This window comes from Puma concolor, chromosome B4, assembly GCF_028749965.1.
Source record: "Puma concolor isolate L17-30 chromosome B4, mPumCon1.1.hap2, whole genome shotgun sequence".
Taxonomy (NCBI): Eukaryota; Metazoa; Chordata; class Mammalia; order Carnivora; family Felidae; genus Puma; species Puma concolor.
In genome coordinates this window covers 88,713,697-88,728,720 of record NC_141673.1, presented here as the reverse complement: position 1 = coordinate 88,728,720, position 15,024 = coordinate 88,713,697, and the positions used below count along the sequence as shown (strand labels likewise).

Below are 15,024 nucleotides of genomic sequence, written 5' to 3'. Positions count from 1 at the left end.
TGATTATTTCATTAAATGAAGGTAAGTGTTCAAAGGGTACCTTGGTTTCTCTCACTTCATCTTTATATGTGGAGGGGCTTCAGCTGGAGCTTTGGTTTTCTGTGTGTGGTCCCTGGACCAGCAGTATCAACAACACCTGGGAACTCCTTAGAAGTACAAGTTCTGGGTCCCACCTAGACCTACTGAATTCCAAAAGCTGGAGGCTGGGCCCAGCAATCTGTGTTTCCACAAGCCCTCCAGGTGAGGTGACACCCACTGAAGTTTGAGCACCACTAAGCAAAGGACTATTCCTTGCCTTTCTCCACCCCCTTCACTGTGACTTTAGTGAGTTAAAGAGACAGCACTGAGCATTCCCAGCTCAGTCCCTTTCACTTTTTTTCTTGGGTTTCTTCTTTTATCCAAAACCAAATTAGCTACAGGACACATGATATATCTAATAAGGGGTTAATATCTAAAATATATAAAGAACTTACACAACTCAAAACCAAAAGGCCAAATAATCCATTAAAAAGTAGACAGAGAACCTAAATAAATATTTTCCAAGGAAGAGATACTAGATGACAAACAGACACATGAAAATGCTCAGCATCACAAATCATCAGGGAGTATAAATTAGAACTACAATGAGATATCAATTTACACCTGTCAGAATGGCTAAAATAAAAATAAACAAGAAATAACATGTGTTACTGTGGATGTGGAGAAAAAGGAACCCTCATGTACTGTTGGTGGGAATGTAAATTGTTGCTGTCATTATGGAAATCAGTATGGAAATTTCTCAGAAAATTAAATGTAGAACTACCATATGATCCAGTATTTCTGCTATTGGATATTTACCCAAAGAAAACAAAAACATTTTTTCTAGTTTCTTTTAGTAATAACTTGTTTAAAGTCAGTATGCAGTACAGACACAATTGAAAAGTACACAAGTAAAAAAAAAGAAAAAATAGGAGGAGAAGACACATTCTTCACTACACAATACACACAGAGCTCTTTCCCCTACCACCATTCCATGGAGGCCCAGCTTTCCATGTGCTCAAGAGTACTCTCCATATTATGCAGGGGGACCTGACTGCACTCACGTGTGATGATGCCAAGCCAAATCTGTACTGGCACTAATGAGTTCAAGGTGTACACTTCTGACCTTAATTGAAGTGGGATTAATTGACCAGGCTGTGCTGGATCCCATAGCTGAAGTAGATAGCAAACCCAATAAGCATCCAGACACCAAACAGGGCCCAGGTGTCAGCTGTCATCTGCATCATAAGGCAAACATTCACAAAGATGGTCAGTAGTGGGAGGAGAGGCAGAGCAGGGACCTTAAAGTGAAGGTGACTGGAGCTCTGTGGCTGTCTCCAGATGACCCCAGTGATCCCAATGATGAGCACCAGGAGCACCACAACCACTGAAATCCACACTGGGTCTCCAGAAAGCAGAACTGGCCACTGGGCCAGCACCAGGCAAAGAAGAGTGAGCAGCAGAACAAGCAGTGAGGAGCAAACATAGACAACCTGGCCAGAGAGTGGAGTGGGGGTGGAGCTGCCTGGAAAAAATAGTCCCTGTAGAGTCAGCTTCTCTGCTGCAGGTCCATTCTCCTCCTGCACCTCTGCTTCATTTCCTTCAGTCCTCCTCTGAGGCTGATACCTGATGATGAGAACACAAGTAGCCAGCAAAGAGTAAGCTAGCAGGGCCCCAACTGACATGAGGTCCACAAGATCAGTGAGTCTAAAGAAGAAGGCCATGATGGCTGCAATAATGCTCAAGATCACAGTGGCCACAATGGGGGTGTCTGTGCCAGTTTGGATCCTGGCAAGGACAGGGAACAGGAGCCCATCCTGTGTCATCATGTATATCAGATTACGTATGGGGAACATAAAGCCAAAGATGCTGATGGAAAGACTACAGAGGAATCCAAATGTTACAACATAGCAGGCATGGGCCCAGCCAACATGGAGAAATGCCTCAGGCAAGGTGCTCCCAGGTTGGAGCTGGTAGTAAGGCACCATAAGTGTAAGTGCTGAAGAGACACCAAAATACATCAAAAAGCAGATAAACAGTGAAATAACAATGCCCATGGGGACAGAATACTGGGGATTTCGGGCTTCTTCGACTCTGGTAACAATAATAGTGAAACCTATAAATGCATAGAAACAGGTAGCTGCTCCACGGAGAATCCCCTTGAAGCCAAAAGGCACAAATCCTCCATAGCCCAGAGGGCCTAAGCTTGAGGTGTCATTGAGTCCAGCCTTTACGTAGTCCTCTTCTGTGAGCTTCCAGTTGTGCAGGTCCCCCTTAATGAAGCCAGCAATGATGACAAAAGTGAGGGTCAAAAGTTTCACCAATATGACCACTTTGGAAACCAGGAAAATCCAACTACTCCTCAGAATCAACAATTCCATGAGCAACAACACAAGGCCCACAACAATGAATCCTAGAATTTCTCCAAGGACCTGGGGAACATTTGGTGAGATGCTCTCATGCAGAGTCTGAGATATCTGGTTCCCAAGCAGATTGTCGAAAGCTAAGGTCCAAGCCCGGGCCACAGTGGCTGTATGAGCAACAAAGAAGATGATGAGGTTCCAGCCAGTGATGAAAGCCCAGAGTTCACCTAGAGTGACATAGCTGTAGAGATATGAAGAGCCAGAATAGGAAACCTGGACACCAAACTCTGCATAGCACAGCCCAGACAACACAGAAGATAGGCCGGCCACCAACAAGCAGATCACGATGGATGGTCCTGCTTTATCTCTAGCCACCTCACCAGCCAGGATATATATACCTACACCCACTGTGCAGCTCACACCCAGGGCCACTAAATCTAGGGTGGTCAGTCTTCTGTCAGGGCCCATATCGGCCGCATATTCCTCCAGCATATGTCTGCGTACCAGCTTTTGACCAAATCTGCGAAGTGCCAGACACAGCATTCTAGCTGGAATTGAAGAGGATTCTGGGATCAGAGAGCTGTAGCAAGTTCAGGTGCCATGAGTCTGGAATCAGGTTTGGTGAGGCTGAGTTAAACTGAGTTGGGTTGGGGCTACCAGGTTCCATTGCTCAGGCTTCACAGCTACTGCTTCATATTTTTTCTTCTATGTTCTATCCCTCCTTAAAGCCTGGAAAAACAATAAATATTTACTGAACAAAGGTGTTCAACCAACCGACCAAAGCTCAGAAATCCCATGTCACTTGTTGCAGCACAAATATCACAGAAACTGACACAAAAGACATCATAGAAAAAAATCAGCCCTGCTTTCTCCTCCCAGAAAAAAGGGTTGAATACCTCCCAACATTCTCCCTTTTTACACACCACATGATATATTCCCATTTGGGTTCCCCTAACTGATGTAGCTTCATGTACTAATTAAGCTGTAAGACACAAGAAGGAATGCATATAATGTGCAATAATCCACACGTGGGATGTTTGCATCGTGCTTGAGTTCGAGTTATGACACATTAATTATAGACTAGTGGACCTTGTTGCAATTACAGAACCATTTTTAAAAATATCATCTGAATTTAAAATACAAATTTGGCCTCCTGGTCTTTAAACTCTTAGCCCCGAAATCAGCTAGCAAGTTTGGATGTCACTTTGGTTCCCTTTCTCCTCATTCTGCATCAACTGTTTAGTTGTACTGATGGCAAAGAAAGTACAGTCCAACCCTTCCCTTTATACACTGAGGCCCACAGGACACTGCAAAAAGGGAGGAAGAGGGAGAAAGAGGCAAGGCCTTTATAACTACCTGCAAGAAGAAGAAGAACAGGCTGTCTGATAAGAAAACACTGAAGAAATATGTGCAGCATTCAACCAAGGGTCCATTACTAAGAAGGGAGAAGAGCCAGAACAGCCTTTGTGTGTGTGTGTGTGTGTGTGTGTGTGTGTGTGTGTGTGTGTGCATGCATTCTGACCTTAAATAAACTTTACCCATAGCAACCAGGCAAAAGTTCACTATGGTTGTATGTCTACAATTGTGAAAGTGTGATGTGTAGAGAGGAAAGAAGTAGCTCACAATCAAAACAATTCCTTCTGTCTCCTCCTCTCTGACTTCTAGGAGAGAAGATCAACTCACTTCTGCAGACAGTCTCCTCACTGGCTACCCTGTGCTCAATAAACACCCTGCACCATCTGTGATGTCAGCTTCCAGCAGCCTGGAGACCAGGAGAGCAGCAAGCTGCCCTGCTTTATGAGCTTGTATTAAAATACTCACTTGGAACTCCATACTAATTTTTCACAAAGAGTTATTTTTAACTCATTCATACCATGGTCTGAATATAACAAATATACATTCTTAATGAATGAACCCTGCATGTGGTTCTTCTTTTCCCCTACTCCCTTGCTGCTGTTCAAATGATCAGCTCCACAAGGAAAACAAAGCTTTGGATGAACAATTGACAACAATGTCCTGAAAAAGGCTCTGGAGAACAGAGGGAAAAAAGTCACATAGCCCACGCTCTCCTCCATATTCGGGCTTTAGTTTTAAAAGAATTTTAAGGAATGTCAGAGGCTTCTAAAGAGAGAAAGGTCAAGTTAAAATTGAAAAGTCTTCTCTGTAGGTGATCAAAAGGAACCCTTGGGTTACAGTTCAGACCTTCTGTTTACAAATCCATCTAGACTCCTTATTTGCCACCCACCAGTTCCAATGTTATGATTTACTAACCAGCATGCAAGATAGATAAGAAGAATAACTTCTTAATTCGTGGAATATTTTCTGCTCTATGAATGTAATTGATGTACCCACCCCCCGCCCCCACCAACGCCAGGCTTCAGACCCTTCACTGATGCCCCACTGCCCTTCCTTCCTAGTCCTTCCTTCCCTTCATCATCTGACCCGTGATTATTTCTCTAGTCTTATTCCTTGGTGCTAAATACTTGTGGGGCCTAGGGTTACTGAGTTAGACCACACATTGAAAATGCAAGGCTCATATACAACAACAACAACAACAACAATCACAACTACAACAACAACGACAATAGTATCTTTACCTGCAGATGTCTCATCTTATTTCTGGAAGAGGTAGTGATGGGTACTACAGTGGTGTGAGCAATAAACATTATGTCAGAAATTTTGGATTTGAGCCCTGGTTCTTCTGCTTGACTACATAAACTAGGGTAATTTGCTTAATCTCTCTAAGCCTCAGTTTCCGCATCTACAAGGAAACTTACTTGACTTCTCTTACTGAACCAATGTGAGAATTGGATGAGAAGATACAAACTATCACACACTCCTGGTGGGAGTGTAACTGGGGTCACCATTCTGAAGCACAGTCTTAGTGGAATTAAGAATGCACACACCCTCTCACCCCACAATCCCTCTACAAGGTGAACACTGCAAGGAAACTCCTGAATTCATAAGGAGGTCCTTATGAGCATATTCATCACAGGACTATTTGTGGTAGCAGGAAGTTGGAAGCTATGCCAGAGTCTGTTACTAGAGGGATATAGAAATAAAATGTGTCATATATGCACAATTAAATACTGCACAGCACTCAGAATAATAAAGTAGATTTACAGGAAGAAACATGGGTAGATCTAAGAAACAATGCTAAGTGGGAAAAGTAAAAGAACGATGAAGTGTATAGCACAATGCCATTTATGTTCATTTTAAAACCTGCCAAAATGAGTATATTTGTCAAGGATATACATATATCTATTAAGAATGTCAGATCATTTGCTCAAAACATTCCACTGGTTTCCTTTTTATTCAGGATTTGAGCCAAAGTCTGCATTTACAATGGCCTACCAAGTACCACAGTATTTATCACTGACCCAGCTACCTCTCAGCCTCTGTTTCTTTCTCTTCCCATTCATTTTTCTGTAGTCACTGGCCTCCTAACCATTCTGGTCTCCTAACCCTGCCTCAGAGGAAACCTAATGAGGCTGTTAAATAATTATTTTCAAGTTCTCAGAGTTTCAGAGAAATGGAATTTAAATGAATCATCTCCAGGGATTATATCAATCCCTCTGTATCCAAGCACAGCTCCTTCCTGTTCCCAAAGTATATAAATTCTCTCAGCCTTCTTAAATATCAATACAATGAAAACTCTGGAGCCAATGGCACCCCAACAAGTATAAAGTTTTTTGGATAGTTGAGCTTCCCCAGAGTTTCCAAACTTCTAACTCAGCAGACCTGGAATGAAGTAGGGGGCAGTCAGGAATACAAGTGTAGAAGCTCTGAGTTCAGAGTGGGAGCTTTAAATAATAGTGAGTGTGGTGCATGTGTACACCAACACTTCCACAGTGGAAACAGGTCAGAATACATATGAAAAGGTAAACAGGACAAAACTACTATGACACTGGGTCTGAGTCTCATATCCAAAGGTAGAAGAAATTAGTTAACAAATCCGAATGAAAAATGGAATCTTCCCATTTTCTCTTTCTGTTTGTGCCTTCTCTAGAAGTTTGTGTTCAATCATAGTCCTTCTTTTATTCATTCAACAAATATACTGATCCCATTTATTGAGCAATGTACATAAAGCAAAGGAAAACACAAATATCTCTCCATTCATGTTGCATATATCTTGCAGTAGGAAGCAAACAATAAACAAATAAGTAATATGAATATAGATTGTGTTGGATTTGCAATCAGTGCTGTAGAGAAAAGGGAAGCAAGAAAAGGTTAGGATGTACTCAGAGGGGGTGTTGTGATTATAAAATGGGGATCCAAGACAGCTTCACCTTCACACTGTTGTGCAACCATCATCACCATCAGGTCTAGAACTCGTTCAACTTCCTCAGGTCAAACTCTGCACCCATTTAACAGTAACTCCCCATTCTCCCCTCTGAGCAGACCCTGCACACCACCATTCTACTTTTTGTCTCTATAAACTTGACTAGGCTAGGTACCTCATATAAGTAGAATTATACTATACTGTCCTTTTGTTTCCTGGGTTACCTTTAAGCCTTCAAATATGTATAATTAAAATGGAACTAGGATATAGGAGAAGGCTGCTCTTCCTCCTCTCCTCAAGTAGCAAAGTGACAGTGAAAGTCTTAAATATTCATTAATTCAATAAATATTAAGCACCTTCTATTTTTTAAGAGTTTTGAGAGAGAGAGAGAGAGAGAGAGAGAGAGAGAGAGAGAACACAAGAGCAAGCTCATGAGAGCGAGTGGGGGAGGGCAGAGAGAATCCCAAGCAGGCTCCATGCTGTTAGCACAGAGCCTGAGGCAGGGCTCAAACTCACAAACCATGAGTTCATGACCTGAGTCAAAACCAAGAGTTGATGCTTACCTGACTGAGTGACCCAGACACTGCCCCAAACACCTTCTAAAAGCCAGTCCTAGTGCTTGGTGCTACAAAAAACAATGGTGAGGAAAAAGACATGTTTTCCCTTCTTACATGGCACTCATTGTCTTTCACAATGTTCTTATGTCATATTCCTGCCCAAAATGTGTAACCTGAATCTAATGATAAAAGTGATCAGTCTATAGGGGCACCTGGGTGGCTCAATTAGTTAAGCATCCCACTTTTGATTTTGACTCAGGTCATTGCCTCATGATTTGTGACATTGAGCCCTATGTCAGGCTCTGCTGCTTATAGCGGGGAGCCTGCTTGGGATCTATCTCCCCCCTCTCTCTGCCCCTCCCCCACTCATACTCTCCCTCTCTCTCTCTGTCTGTCTGTCAATAAATAAAAAATATTAAAAAAAGATCAGTCTACAGAACAAATTTCTACAGGAAGTCGACTTTCTAGAAAACAAATGACCTGTGCTGTTTAAAACTGTCAATGTCAGGAATGACAGTCTGAGGAACTGTTGCAGATTAAAGGAGAATAAAGAGACATGACAATGAAATGTAGTGTAGATCACTAGACTGCATTTGGATCAGGGAGAAACATTTTAGTATAAAAAATTGGACAATTAGTAAATGTTGAATATGGATCATATTTCATACACACACACATACATTGGACAGAGCAAGCAAATGTGGGAAAATATTAATAATTGCTCAATCTTGGTGAAAGCTAAAAGAGTGTTAATTGTACTATCCTTACAACTTTCTGTAGGTTGTATATTTTTCCAACTAAAAAATGTAGGAGGAAAAGTAGAGTGTTCCACTAATAAATGTTATGGATTCTCCTTCCCTGAATGCCCTTTATAAACAAGCTTGCCATCACTTTTGGCTGGAACAAAACCCCACCGAGAATGACCTAGTACCAGATCTTTAGTACCAATCTAAAGTACTAGGAACTTTAGATTAGAAGAGTGGGTGCAGGTAAAATTAATTTATCTTTGATTTACACCAAAATTGTCAACAAGCAAAAATACCTGAAAAGAAACACAACCTTGGCTCATGTTAATACAGTTATAAAAATTCCATACTCTTATTATCATTTTGTGGGATCACTAGTAAACCAAGGCCATAGAATTCAACCACAGAGGCATTTGGGAACATGTGCAGAAGCTGAAGGCAGAGAAAAAATTGTATCTGGCAAATAGGGGTACGAGGTATATGCAAGACCTAGGGATACATAAAGAGTGTGGTGAAGGAGAACGAGATTTGTTAAGCTAAAAGTAATGTACATGTTATTTCATTTAACCCCCATAACAGTCCAATAAAAAAGTATTATTATTCCACTTTACTGAGAGGTTAGACAACTGTCCCAAGCTCATTTAGCCAGTACAAAGAAAAGCTGGAATTTAAAATTGGGTTTTTGTTACTTCAGAAACCATGTTCTTTCTGTACCCTGCAGCACCCTACCTCCACAAAGAGTGAAGACTGTACAGCATAGCTATCCAAGCAGTATTTGAGCCGGTTCTTTTATTTGTGCCAAGGTCAACTTCTGCTAATGTCCTCCCTTTCCTCCCGAATATATACTGATGGGCCAGAAATGGAGGTACTGAGATCATTAAATCTGAAAGTGATATGTAGCCAGGTCTTGCTAAAATCCAAACCTAATATAGAGCCAAAATGTCTCCAGACTATCTTTTTAGCTGCCAAGAAAGATTCCAACGCATCACCATAGCTATTTCAATAGTTCCCAGATATGATTTTACAGTTAATTATAATTTCTGCTCACAACATTAACCCATCTCCTTTTGCTTGTCTTTTAGTAGAAATATAGGATAGTAGATTTCTAGATGCCAAATATAAAAGTCCCCTTCTGAGACTCCTTTCATCATTCCATTCCAAATATTTTTCTAGTCACTACCTCATTCTTTTTTTTTATTTTTTTAAGTTTATTAATTTATTTTGAGAGAAAGAGAGAGAAGGAGAGAGCAAGAGAATCCCAAGAAGGCTACTCAAGGTTGATTCAGAGTCCAATGCAGGACTTGAACTCACAAACCATGAGATCATAATTAGAGCCAAAACAAGACTCAGATGCTTAACCCAGGCACCCCAGTCACTACCTAATTCTTGAGAAAAAGAACTATCTTCAGTGCAGGTACGGTGTGCTAAAGAAGAAAATGAAACCTTGATTCTCATTGTGTAAAGGAAGATGGGGATGGGGAGCAGACATTTTCTAAAATGGTAGCCTAAAGGCAGGAAGATGGTTGCAATTTCCCTGACAACATAAAAATCTCCAGTTTGGGCTTCCCAAACCTCAGTCTCACTCTAGGTTTCCAAATGCTGCTGGTACACACTGCCACAGAACATCTGCCACAAATGATGACAGCCCCGACTGGAACAGATGAGGGTAGGAAGGCAGATGGTGCCAGTTTAAGCAGGATTGTTTAACAAAACATCTTTTTAAGCTTCCTAGTTCACTTGGCCATTTGCTCCCCAGACTTGGCTTCCAATCATGAGCAGATTGAGAATGTTCACCAGAGAATGGCAAAACCCAGAAGAACCAGTACCATAAAAATGTCAGCTCACTAGTCAATCCAAAATGTGATTAATCCTTTCCAGAGCTAAAATGGCAGAGAGATGCTGATAAAAGGATTTCAGCTATGTCAGAGTGATCATTCCGGCTTGATTGTGGTTGAAAACTAGAGACTGCCCTAGTATTATATATATATTATATATGGGCATGAGTGTTCCCCATTGTTACCCATATCTGTGAGCAGCTTAGAGCTCATGGCACCTAGAATATTGTTAGTATTTATTAATCATCCATGGAAATAATAAAAAAGACCACTGCATATCAGGCATTACTACACACCTCTGTCTATTTTTGGATCTCCTCATTATTTTTTTAAACTTATAAATGAATATGGACTTGAAATAAGGAGTAGTAGACATTCTGAACATGCTATTAGTATGGGAAGATCAACACAGAAGATAAAGGATTGCCTTTCTATTTTAGTTTAAGAAGGAAGAAAACCCCAAATATGTCTAGAAACAAGAGGATTGACAAAGCATCTAAGGATCCTGACTTTTTTATTCAGGGAAATTCCATAAAAAATCGGAAGTGAGAAATTCCAGCTGAACTCATTGGTTTCAGATATTTGGGGATCACAAACTTAGCCCTCAATTCAATTCAGTTGACATGAACTCACAAGGTGCACTTAGCACCTTGTCCACACTAGACCTCAATCTAGTAGGTTTTTATGGTTTGCAAATAGTGTACATCCAGGGCCAGCCTCCTGCCATATTCCCTGGTCCACCCTCCTTGTCCATATTGGTAACTTGAATAACGAGATTCTCTCAGCTCTCACTCACATTCACCCAGCAGCCATCATAAAATATTGCCCTTGAAGCAGAATAAAGCCCCAAATCACCTTCTTACTGACCACTGCATTGCACCAGATTACTGAAGTATGAGTGCTCTCTACCCTCTTTATGGAAAGTGACACTTTCCTCATGTCTTAAAAAGACACACACACACACACACACACACACACGACACATAATCTCTCTCTCTCCAGATGTATAGTTTTCTATTCTCTATTAAGTCCAAACTTCTAAGATCATACTTCTATGTCTTTATTTTCACTGTTCTTCTATCACTTACTCCAATTAAACTTTTCTGTGGCTCCTGCTTCAACAGGACAATTCTTTCTTCATGCTTGCACATCATGCTAGCATTAACATCAGCCCTCACACAGGCTGTCCCTCTGTGTCCAGAACACACTCTTTCCAAACCCTGTTCAACATGAGCTTCCTTCCAGAAGCTTCTCTTGGCAACCTACAGATAGGTATCTTATCTATCCAGTATGCTCTCCTTGCCCCCTGCTGTCCTCTCACTAATGTCCAGTGGCATAACTCACTGGCCTAGAATTTTGCCCTTAGACAACACCCAGTTAAGGAATATGGTAGGAGTTGTAGATGGTAAGGTGGAGCCCAGGGACAGAGTTTTTGGCTCATGATGCTTTCAGCTTGACTTTCCTTTCCCAGCTGATATCTGAGATACAAAGAGTTACTTGGCCACGGCCAAGGAAGTACCCCAGGCTCTATGGCCCAGTTTGGCGATGTCAGAGATCTGACACGAGAACTGAAGTCCAAGTAAAATATTAATAGGTGCAACCAAGATTTGAGCTCGAAGGCATGGAAGCTTTCGAATGGCCTGCTCATTAGATAAAGAGGAAACTCAGCCACCTCTTCTAACTCACCTACCTACCCTAACACTCCCAGCACTACACTTCTCAAATGACATCCCAGTCAGAAAAAGTATGAGTTTCAAGTCAGTGAAAACCCATCTTGATGCAGACTAAGACACTCCACACCAATTGTATGTAGACCAAATTCCTCCACCCAAATGTAGACTAAAATCTATTTAGATGTAGACCAAATAATCTTTGCTTCATTCCCACAATACCCATGGGGTCCCTGTTACATGCAGACACAACACTAGTATCAATGAATAATTATTCGGGTACACAATCAGATAGCCAGACCTTCTCTAAAGGCTGTATAGACTCTGCATTCTCTAGTATCTTTCTGGGGTAGTTGTGAACAAGACACCCTTTCTTAGTCCCTGTGGGATAACTGCATTAAATGCAACATTAATCACTCATGTTTTCACTCATATAGGCTAGTTTCAGGCAGAATCCAGTTTTCGAAATTCTTTTTTTTATTTACCTATTTTCTTTGAGAGAGACAGAGACAGCACGAGCCGGTGAGGGGCAGAGAGAGACATCGGGAAAGAGAAAATAATGAGCAGACTCCACACTGCTAGCGCAGTGCCCAATGCAGGGCTCAAACTCACAAAACCATGAGATCAAGACCTGAATCGAAACCAAGAGTTGGATGCTTAACTGACTGAGACACCCAGGTGCCCCACAGTTCTGGAAATTCTTAACATTTCTCTATCCCACCAAAACAAGATGATCATCTTGACAAATTAGAAAATACTGAGCCTCTGCTTCTAGAGGTTTTCAGAAACTAGATGAGATACCAGGAAGAATCAGAATGATACTTTCCAAACAAGAATCCTAAGGAGACCAGGGGAAAGCCAGGAAGGGTGTGCAATAAGGGATTAGAAAATGATATGATATATTGATGTCAACAGTGAAAATCAATTTCTTCTCTACTTCTTGTGATTTTCTACTTCCTTTTCCTCAACCCTGAATCCTGTTGACACCTAATAAAAGTCCTCAGGAGAAAGTATTAGAAGGAAATCCATATTCCTGTCCACCTTATTTTCCAAACTACAATTGTAACATAGGATGGCCATTGTTTACAATGAGCCCTGATACACACTCATTTTTATCAAGAAGCTTTGTTAAATAGCTATATTTTGCCCCCCAATCCTTGCTTTCCTTGTAAGAAGAGAATCTAGAAATCCATGCAGTGTCCAATCCATCACTACACTCTGGCTCCACTTTCAGACTAGCAGTTTTGAGTGGTCAGAGCCTATGGCTCCTTCTTCCATGTACCTCCTCCCAATATTCACCCTCAGTAATATACTGCACACAAGGTGGCTTTGGAAAGGCCGACTATCTCTCTGGTATCTTTCTTCATATCTTTAAATGTGTCCTCTCCTTTCATGTAAGGACTCATCTGTCTTTCTCTCTGTCCTCTCTCACCAGAGTGTGCTTGGTTCTTCTTATAACCCTAGATATCTGCTCCACACTACCACCAGCTCCTTTGGAAAGTTGTTTTGTTTTGTTGAAGGGAAGACACCAGATCATCTGGGTCATATGTAAGTTGTATCATATCTCAGAGTCCTGAGTTCTTATCCAAATATAGATCAGTATGACTTCTCTGCCAAGATCCATCTGCCTCACCCCAGGTCAGGAAACATAATGAATGTACAACAGAGTGACAGCCACCAGCCTTAAGGGATAATCTTTATCCCTCTTCCCTAGTTTTTTCTAAACTCCAATCTGCTTTGTGACTTCTGTGATGAAAAAAGAAGAAAAAAAAAGGAAGAGGATAAACCAAAAACTATAATCCAAAAATAATAGTCATCAATTTGCAATATACTTGGTGAAGGATATTTGCCTCTACACATGATTTTGCTTAAACTAAGGTTAAAATGAATCTGCCTTCTGGAAGCACTTACCACGTACCCATTGATAATGGAGAAAAGTTGCCCAATAAATTCTAGAAGGTAAAAGAAAGACAACCTAGGAATCAATATTTGCCACATTTAATCCATGAAACAGGCTTTATGCATAGATAAGTGTTGTCTGGGATTCTGGTGTTGGAGTACTGCCCACAGTATACATGACATTGGGGAGTGGGGGAGGGTGGAGAACAGTTTAAGACTCCAAGGGCCTTGAGGAGTTGCAAATAGGTTTTGTGATAAGAACAAACTGCCTCTTGGAGACCCAGTAAGTCAGACCTATTTTCAACTTCTCTTCCAATCCCTATTAATTAATATGCCTATCATGAATATAAAATTCATGGATTCCAAAAGAAAAAAAAAACAGAGCCTTCAGTTTTCAAGGTTTATTTAGCACTGGTTCATAACAATATGCTTGGGAACTCAGATGAGCCTTCATACAGTTTTAAAGATCACTAGGCAGCCACACCCCAGTGGAACTTGATAATCTAGTCTCCTACAGCCTGCCCTGGCCTATAATCAATCCCTACCACCTTTCTGACTTAGATAAGAGAGTCAGTGAGATATGCTCAGCAATTTAAAAAAAAATAGATATTTAGCTCCTTAAGCATGGAGGAAGAAGTACTCCCTCTTGATAGACCACTTTATCAAACTAGACCTGCTATTCTACAAAGTCCATTCCAATGCCTTCCCTAAAAAGATATGATACAGAGACTTTCAGAATCTCCTGTGAGAAAGTGTGGCAAAGCATGAAGGAGGCAGCAGAGCCAGGTGGAAGGATCTTCATTCATTTAAAGAACATGTCTAAGGATACTATGTCCTTGGCTCAGTGGGAAAGACAAAACTGATAAAGTAAGCCCTGCACCAGGTCATAAAGGAAAGGCCAAGAAGGAGGGCAGGGCAAAGAAGTGGGAAGGACTCTGGAGAGGAAACACCAAAGAATAACCTTCCCTCATATTTTCCTCAACAGAGCTGAGAACATTTTTGGTCTGGAAGAGAACAGAGTGTAGGCTTCCAAATCACTCTGACCCCAACAAACCTGTTTGCCCTTCCCAAATTTGAAAGGCTTCTGGTCTGCCCCCTCAGTCCACAGTCCAGCCATGAAATACTTTCTGCTCAAACCCACAGGGCATAGACAGCCAGCAGTACTCCAAGGTCAGCTTTCTTCCTCTCTGGCTCCATCTCAGTTTTTTTGCCAACTGTATAAACCCAAAAAAGTCACTTACCAATGGAATTTTCCTACCTCAGAGGAGAAAGACCTGATGAGAAAGTGCAAGCCAAACCCAGGGAAAGGTAAGAACTTGGCCAAGTAGAGTCAGGCTTGGTTGTTAAGTGCAGCTGTGCCCACGGGGAGTCGGGGAGTCGTGGCCCTGGAGATGTCAGGCACTGGGGAGGTGGGGCCTCAGTGGAGGCAGGGCTCTAAGGAGGCTGGGCCCTTACGGAGGTAAGGATTTGGAGAGGCCAGGGCCTGGGAAGTGTGGGAAAGGGTAAAGGAGATTCCTTAACTGGAATCTGGGAGGAAATCTGGAGGTGGGCAATGGAAGACTAGTGAGGCCCTGCACAGGTGAGGAGGTGGACTGAGGGCTTAAACGGGACTTTGTTGCAGACTGTGACAGCCAGATGTGAATTTAGAAATAAA

At 41.6% G+C, this 15,024-nt stretch overlaps 1 pseudogene across 1 annotated transcript; it reads right to left on the bottom strand.

Moving 5' to 3' along the window:
- Positions 1–527: 527 nt before the first annotated feature.
- On the bottom strand, positions 528–14,761 carry LOC112867851 (cationic amino acid transporter 3 pseudogene; annotated as a pseudogene). The gene is made up of 2 exons (XR_015253740.1): positions 14,612–14,761; positions 528–3,110 (listed from the first exon to the last, which is right to left on the bottom strand). The product of XR_015253740.1 is annotated as a cationic amino acid transporter 3 pseudogene (transcript).
- Between the last annotated feature and the right edge of the window lie 263 nt (positions 14,762–15,024).